We start from the raw sequence: 9,584 nt of genomic DNA, 5'->3' as shown, positions 1-9,584 counted from the left end.
CTTATGCTTGCATGTTCGTATCATTCATCTGTCTTGCATGCACCGGGCTCGGCGCATCATACTAACTGCATTTGTATTTCAATTCCAAGTTGAATACTTGTTAGTTGTAGCATTTCATATGTCATCTTTAGAATAGCCGAGCCTATCTTAGTTGCATTTTGCATGTGTTGCATTAGGCATTTCTGTATAGTTAGAATCATGCATGGATTTCTAACATAACTTCTGTTTTGGCTTGGAGTACTCGGTAAGTTTTATGCTTTAGCATCCTTGCATACGTGTGAGTGACTGCCATGATAGCATGCTTACCATGAGGCAATTTGCTTATATGATATACCTGCCTGAATGCTTGTAGGTGAAGGTTAGGTTATTTGGATTGGAACAATTCATCTATTGTGAGTTTTAAGCCTACTAGATAGTGGCAAATCACCTTGTTTTCTAAGCCCACCTGAGGGTGGCAAATCCACATTTTAGCCTACTTGCGAGTAGCAAACCGCTTTAAAAAACAAACATGAGATGTTTCGTTCCGATTCAGGCGATCCAGTCTATACTTGTATGCTGTGCGCATCACATAGTAAATCTAGGCTAATAACCGGAATAAGAACACATAATGTTTTCAAAACTAGATATCATAGTTAGTAGAGGCCGATCTTTGATCGGGCGAGCGGGGGTGCTCACGAAGTGACCTTCCCCAATCGTACCCTAATTCCCGAGCCGAGGCAACTTTGGTGATGACGGACACATGGCCTTAGGCAACGAGTCAGGGTTTCTTAAATTTTCCAAAATAAAATATTTAGGTGGTGACTCTGTATCTGGCAAAACAGTCCATGTTTGGTACTTCTTTCAAAAAATCTGTTTTCAAAAACGATTTGCCGGATTTGGACTCTTTGATGATTCATCGGTCTTGCATTGCACTCTGCGAGATTAGATACAGGACCGTGACTTCGAGTCCTGAACTGTAATGAGCCCAATGAACAAAACGGGGGGGGATTTCCTCTTGGGACGTTCGGGGACGTTTACAGAAACCGGCAAATGTGGCTCAAAAATCAAGGAGACCAGTTTCCAGACAAAAAAATCGGTTGGCGGAGAGAGAAGTGGTCTCCAAGAGAAAAGGTGGTCTCCCACCCTTGTACCACCTTCCAAACAATGAAAACAAGGTTCATGCCAAAAATGAACCAACACCGATGCAAAACGAGGGTTTGTGGGGCAAAACGTGTGGCTGAGTGCCCCGAAAACAGGCTGTTAAGCACCAAAAGTGGCGTGCGACCACAAAGGTGGTCTCTCGGGCCGCAGTGTCCCTCTAGACAGAGGAAACAAGGTGTGTGCCAAAAACCGTGCCAAATGGAGAATGTTAAGCGGTCCAGAACCGAGGCGCACGATTGACGGCTCTGAAAACCAGAAATTGGTTTCCAAACGGAAACAGTGGCTTACGACCACGAAAAGTAGTCTACGACCACTGAGAGATGGTCTATAAGACCTCTCCTTCCCTTCGGGAAGAGAAAACAAGACCTGGTCTGCAGACCGAATTAAAGCACCAAAAGTCCCGAGGCTCGGAGGCAAGGCTCTCAGCCAAAACTCCGAAACTTCAGAACGAGCACAACATGCACCATCACCGAGCGCTCAATCAATGACGCCTGAGTCTTAAGGTTGGTCAAAAATTGGGTGTCTACAGGGTGTGACCATCTCACTTAGCTTGTAGTGATGAGAGTATTTTAAGGATAAGCATTATCTTTGGATATGAGACTCCTAGGAGGATTCTGCTGAGTAGAGTAGAGTCCTACTAGGATTATGCAAACCATCTCACTTGGTTGGTAGTGAGTAGTGTTATCAAGATAGACACTCTTCACTGGGAGTGTGATTCCTATGAGGACTCTTATAATGAGAGTTGGAATCCTACTAAGATTGTACCAGGTAAAATCTATAAAAGCTCATAGCAGGACCTATGTACAGGTATCACAATTTTTACTCTCAACAACACAAAGCTTTTTGCCTATTGTCTATTTGCTGACTTATGCATCGGAGAGGTATCCGGCACACACCCGCTGGCTAGCTCACGTTTGTGTTTTCAGAAAGTAAAGCGACGACGTTTGGAGGAGTGCAAACTTGACCAACAGGATTATACGAGAAGATTATTTTATACTCGTACAAATTCAATTATAAAATTTTATTAATCCAAAATAAGAAATACATTGAGATAATAGGGATGGGACTTTATAGAACCCTTTTATTTTGGCAATGAATTACACTGCAGGCCATTTAATATATAATGTGAGTTGGCCTAGGTTTTAAATTTGAAAAATGTCTGAGTTTTCAAATATTTTATCAAATGTCATACATGGGTATTGATTACTCTTTAAATTTTCATGGCAATTAATATGTTTCCCAGTCTTCTTTAAGTACATTCCTTTTTTATTTTTATTTTTTTGCAGCTTCAACTAATTGCAAGACATTCTTTTTAGATAACTGAAATAGGTATCTTGATTTTAAAATTGGTTCCTTTTTGGCTAACTTCCATAAACTTGGTTCGGTTTTTGTCCTAGCCCCATCATGCACAAATGTATTCCAGTCTCGTTCCATTGTTGTTTGTTCTCTTTGATATTTTTGGATAGATTCACACTGATCACCCTTCATGTTTAGAAAATTATGATAAATCCTATAAATTTAATATAATTATACTGACGTTTCTTTTAATAGAATTAAATTACATATAACCCATGCAATATAAACATAAGAACAATCAAGTGTGAAGTATATATTTCAATACAAAAAAAAGTTGATAATATTTTTTTTCATCCATACGATAAAAAAAAAAAAAAAAATTCACTTTATGTAAACTAAAAATTTATGATATCATAGTTTAATTACGTTAAAAATATGAGACTCATTTTTTTTTTTTTTTAACTTGAAGAAAGATTAGTTTAATTTACTTTTATTTTTGGGTAAATTACACTCACCTCACTTGAAGTTTGAGAAAAATACAGTTAGCCTGACATTTTTGACATAAGTGCACTTACTTTCTTTTAGTAACACTAAAGTGACCGAAACTAATGCAGATACTGAATAAATATTAAATAAATAAAGATAAATATATATTTTAACGGACAAGAGTTGACAATATCATTTTTCATTTATATAAGACGAATAAATTACTCATGAAAAATGATCTAATTGTTATATGAATCAAAACTTCAAAAATAATTAGTGTAATTACATAAAAAATATAGAATTAAATGTATTTTTTACAAACCTGTAATTTACTTCTTCTTCTTCATTTTTTATTATTTTTTTATTTTTTCTTACAACTTTTTACTCAAAGGGTATGTTTGTTTGAACGGACTGAATAAGGGGGGATTGTAATCCATCAGACTATTAATCATGGGATACATTGTCCCCGGATTATTTGGTTGAACTGTATTTGTATCCTATGTTTGTTTAGTCATGAGATTAGATGTCATGATTGGATTATTTTTAGTGAATCAAATGTTTGTTTGGGATATTATAGAAAAGGATAAATGCTCAAATGATTATTTTATCCTTTTCAATGATTTACTAAGTAATAGCAATATTAAACATAGCTTTACTATTTTAATTATTTTTAGCTAGATTAAATAAAAATTTATTTTATTTTATTTTTTGCACAATTAAATAAATTTATTTTTAAAAAATTAAATAAATTAAATATAAATATATGTTATTTTTAATTAAAATTTTAAATAAATTTATTTTAAATAATAATAATAATTAAATAATGAAATAAAATAAAACATCTATTAAAATTTAAATAATGAAATTAAATAAAATATAAAAAAAATTAAAATAAAACATCAATAAAATATCTATAAAAAAATATTTTAAAAAATTAAATAAATAAAACAAAAACAAAAATAAAAATAAAAATTAAATAAAATTATTTTATTTTTAAATTGAGATATTTAAATTTTTTTGAATTTTACTAAATATAATACAAATTTTTTTATTTTTGATTATTTTACTAGAGGGAAAAATGTAATTTCATTGTCTAATCTATGGGATGAGTTATCCCATGGTTTCTATCCCACCCCCTTTTCCACGGGATAAGATAGTCCCACAAATATGGGACTAATAGTCCGGGGAGACTATTAGTCCGGAACAAAACTTTTGAAACAAATAATGGACTATTAGTCCGGTAAGACTAATAGTCAAATCTCATACCTTAATCTTTCAAAACAAACACACCCAAAGGGATTTGGTAACGAACTGTTGGAAAATTAGTCCTTGATCTCTTAAACGTCTCCACCAACTCCTTGGGTGGTTCCATCCCTGTACCATGGTAGCTAGTTGCCCCCACTTACAATGAAACTCCAAACAAATCCATGTGGAAGTCTCAGTCCTATTCAAGGGCACGATAGTCTTTTTAACTTCCTTATCATTTGCCCCCACAATAATTCACTCAGTGGTGGTCACCACTCTTTAGTAGACAGGTAACATCCATCTTTGCAGCACAACCTCATATATCTATATCTATATCTATATCTCTATGTAGATTTTATGATACTTCAAAATTCTCATATGATAAACAATTAAGAGTGTATTGAGATAAAAGATGGAGAAATTTGAACATTGACAATATTTGAGGTTGTTTGATGCAACTTAGTTGAACTATTTATAAGTTATTTTATTTTGAAAGTTTGTGTCAAATTATTTGTTGTAATTTTTTTTTACAGTTCATTAGGCAAAATAAAAATGAATTATCTAAAACTTGAAAAAATGGTACTTTCAGCTTCTATTTTCTGTATATCAAATAAAGATGAATAAATTATAAATGCACCTCTTGAAATTTGTTTAAAATACGGATTATTCCCTGTAATTTAAAAAATTACAAATATCTCATTGTCAAAAAATTTTATTTAACAGAATTAACTAAAAAAATAAAATTTATAACTAATCTTTTATACAATAATAAAATTATATAAATTATTAATTGAAATATATTTCCGACATCATTAAAAACTATTAATTTAGTTGATAATTTATTATTAATAAAATAAGTTATTTATTATGAAATTAAAAATCTCAAGAGTGGAATGTAATTTGCATAATCACATGATGATTCGTATTCAAAACAAAGATTGTTTTCAAAAAATCTCGAGAGTGGAATATAATTTTCAAAATCACAAAGAGTACATTTATAATTTATCCAATAAAGATTGTTTGAAATGTTCATTCTCACAGATGGAAATGTGTGTCTTTTATTATATAATATAATTTTCTTTTGTATACAAAATTAAATTTTGAAAAATCAAAAATAATTTTTAGTATTTCTAAAAGGGTGAGTTACCTTTAAAAAAATCAAAAACAATTTTAAAAAATAATTCATCAAACAAATTTTTTTTCCGTATTTATCAAATAGGATCTTATCTCTTCTCCACCTCCTTGTACCTTCCTTGAATTTGTCACATAATCCATATGACCCTTGTTCTTATCATATGACTATTTATATATATATATATATATATATTCTAAATTCTTAAAAGCATCATAAACACACACAAAAAAAACTACTCTCCTCACAAAAAATGTTTCTACAAAGAGCTGGAAAATATGATAAAATTTTGGAATGGTGAAAACGGTAAACAAAAAAAATAATAGTGATAGAGCACTAAAGTAGCACATAATTTCTTGAGAGTACTAGTCCCACTTCCGTAAGGCACTTGAAGATGAGAGACGTGGGGTTGGAAGACATGCATCACACACACATACACTTATTACAACAGTTGACCCTCTCGACGGAGGGTCCGAATAAATAATACAACACCAATTAGCTAATCTAAGCTAATCTAATTAAGCTAGTTATTACACAACCAAAATGAATAATAAATTACAGCTAATTATTACACAACTCTAATTAATTAACAAACTAAGTAAGTAAGTAATTAAACTAGCATGCAAAACTACATGAATGTGGACTGCCTCAACTCTGCCTTGAATGATAAAGGATGCATGCATGCTCGAGTAGCTTTGTCGGGAAATCCATTGCGATGCCCCAACCCGTCTTTGTTTGCAATTGATCTCAGAACACTGCACAAGGCTCCAGAAGGCTGAAACTCTACCCTGGGAATCTGTGGGAAGGCTGCCGACCAGCTATTGGCCTTGGAGACCACCTGCCGATCACCTTTTGTGGGAGAAATCAAAAGGGGTGGTCGGCCAGCCAGAAAAGCTGGTCGGCTGACCAGTTTCTACCTCTGGTTTTTGGTTTTCTGCAACAAGGAGCAAGAGGGAGGCATGGCAAGGTATTTTCAACATATGTGTGCACGACCACTCTCCCCGTCATTGTATAAGCTCAAGGGAGTGTAGTCCTCGACCCTCGGGCTACTAATTGTGCATTTCGATGCATGATGGCCGAGAAACCGAATTGCACAACTTAATATAGAATGAATGCCCATATGAACACATAAATGCCTAAACTCCATCATGTGTAGTCAAGAGTATCAGCGACCGGGAATCGAGGCACGTTTCATCACTTCGAGTATGAAACGTCCATCGTTTCCCGTATTTGGGCTAACTCCTATCCCAAACACAATGCAACAAACATGGCATGCATAATGCGGCTTTAAGTATGCAACCTCAATGCTATGCAACTAAGTGATGCAAACATGCAAAGGATGACATGCAAATATGCAAACTAGCATACGCAATGCTACGAACTAACAATGGCATACTCAATGCACATGTGAAGACTATCATACACAATGAAGTGAACAAGGCATGCGCAATGCAATGATCAAACATGCGACAACGCGGCATACTCAATGCTATGAACTACAATGGCATACTCAATGCAAAATAGACTTAAACCAAAATGAATAGGCCTCAGCCACACCCAAATCAGTGGCCATACATGATGAAAATAAGGCAATAAAACACATGCAAACATGCAAGATGCAAGGGCCCAAAGCCTAGGGCACAAGATACAACTATATGAAAGCATGGAAAGGATGAAATATGGCATACAACAACACATGTTCCAGCTCTGAAATGACATACAAAATGGTCCCGAATCATGCAAACAACTCATGTTATGCATGTTGAATGGCTCAAATACTGAAACTAGTGAAGTGCATTACACTAGAGGTATGCAAAGCAATGTCCAAATGAACAAACCAACCCCAAACAGTCCTTATGCAGGCCTAAAACAATGGCAAAATGGACTAAGATGATGGCTTGAAATGAACAAAAATGAAACTCATGCAATGACCCATAAATGAGGTATACAAGCACAACTCTCAAGCGCATTTAAAGAGTGGAAAACATGGGAACATGGAACAAGTGTAGGTTCTGGAATAACATGCTCAATGATGCCAAGACATGGAAACACCTCAAGTTAAGCATGCAAGGGGCTCCAAAACTCAAGACTAGGCAAGGATATTACACTACAAGTATGCATGGAAAGCATCATTCGACCAAGAGACCTCAAAAAAGAGCTACGGCAGCCCAAAATATGAACAAAATCAGTTTGAAGTATGACCAAAATATGCTAGAATCAATGGCCAAAACAACATGCAATGTAAGCTAGTGAGCATGGTTTACACTACAAACATGTGAAGCATTCAAGAGGCCACTAAACCAGCCAAAGACAGAGCTATGATATGCCAAATGATGGCCAAAAACCCACTGAAATATGACCAATACATGCAAGAATGACATGCTTATTTGATAAGCTATGAAGAGGATTGTTCTACACATGCAAGAGGCAAACATGAGGTGACCAAATCAGCCCTAGAAAGAGTCTAGGCAGGTCCTTAAAGTCACTAAAAATGGCCTGAACCAAGGCTAGGAAGTATGAAAATATAGGCTCCTTGAAAAGGCCAAAAATGCTAGTAAACAAGACAACAAGAGAGAGGGTCACCCCTCTTTGACTTTGGCCCTCAAAACTATATTTTCACCACTGGAAATCCATTGGATTTCAGTGGTAGGAGGGCCAAGAAAAGACTAGCTCGAATGCCTTATGGCATGGCACAAAACAAAGCTAAATAGAGCATGCAAGAGGGTAGATAACCCCCAACACCAAAAAAGTCTTAAACAAACATGAAAATCACTTAAATATGAACCTTTTTTTAGTTGACAACAAAGCTCAAATAAGCATGCAAATGAGGCTAAGAGAATGATCAAAGTAATGCTTAAAAGAGGGAAAAGTGATTACCCTTGAAACTCAGCAAAAACCAGCAAGTTTCTGGACCAAAAACCCAACCCTTGAGCTCTCTCAAGACCCTCCAGCAGCTTGGTAACAAGGTGAGGGTGTTAGGCTATTAGGTTGTGTGCAATAGGTCAAGAATAATGCCCTTTTTGAACCCAAAATGAAGAGATATAGAATGGGATATATATTTTGCCTTAAACAAATTTTTTGGAACCTGGTATAAGGAGAGGGAGGCCCTCTCTTATAGAGGAGCAAAGGTTCAAGCTTCCCCAAGAAGCTAGAGCAAAGGTTCAAGCTTCCTCAAGAAGCTAAAGCAAGGGTGCAAATCCTCCATACACGTGTATGGAGGATACAGTCTGTGCCTTCCAGCTGGCACAGTTGGCATCCACTCAGAGAGACAAAACTAGAGGGAACAGGGCGACCAGTTAAGGTGGTCGGCCGACCAGGGTGAGTGGTCTCCCTCGAGGAAAAGTGGTTGGCCAGCCCATTTGATGGCCTTCCAATTGAATGCAAGCTAGTGGTATGATGGGAGACCAGCAAATGTGGCTCAAAAATCAAAGAGACCAGTTTCCCGACAAGAAAACCGACTGGCGGAGAGAGAAGTGGTCTCCAAGAGAAAAGGTGTTCTCCCACCCTTGTACCACCTTCCAAACAATGAAAACAAGGTTCATGCTAAAAATGAACAAACACCGATGCAAAACGAGAGTTCAGGGGGCAAAACGCGCGGCCGGGTGCCCCGAAAACAGGCTGTTAAGCACCAAAAATGGCGTGCGACCACAAAGGTGGTCTCTCGGGCCGCAGTGTCCCTCTAGACAGAGGAAACAAGGTGTGTGCCAAAAACCGTGTCAAACGGAGAATGTTAAGCTGTCCAGAACCGAGGCGCGCTACCGACGGCTCCGAAAACCGGAAACTGGTCTCCAAACGGGAACAGTGGCCTACGACCACAAAAAGTAGTCTACGACCACCGAGAGATGGTCTACAAGACCTCTCCCTTCCTTCGAGAAGAGAAAACAAGACCTGGTCTGCAGACCGAGTCAAAGCACCAAAAGTTCTGAGGCTCAAAGGCAAGGCTCTTAGCCAAAACTCCGAAACTTCAGAACGAGCACAACATGCACCATCATCAAGCGCTCAATCGATGACGTCTGAGTCTTAAGGTCGGTCAAAAATGAGGTGTCTACAGGGTGTGACCATCTCACTTGGCTTGTAGTGATGAGAGTATTTTAAGGATAAGCATTATCTTTGGATATGAGACTCCTAGGAGGACTCTGCTGAGTAGAGTAGAGTCCTACTAGGATTATGCAAACCATCTCACTTGGTTGGTAGTGAGTAGTGTGTTATTAAGATAGACACTCTTCACTGGGAGTGTGATTCCTAGGAGGACTCTTATAATGAAAGTTGGAATCCTATTAGGATT

Source organism: Camellia sinensis, chromosome 2 (genome assembly GCF_055761805.1).
Source record: "Camellia sinensis isolate YWXY chromosome 2, ASM5576180v1, whole genome shotgun sequence".
NCBI classification, from domain to species: Eukaryota; Viridiplantae; Streptophyta; class Magnoliopsida; order Ericales; family Theaceae; genus Camellia; species Camellia sinensis.
The sequence above is the reverse complement of the archived record's forward strand: the minus strand, read 5'-3'. Positions refer to the sequence as shown.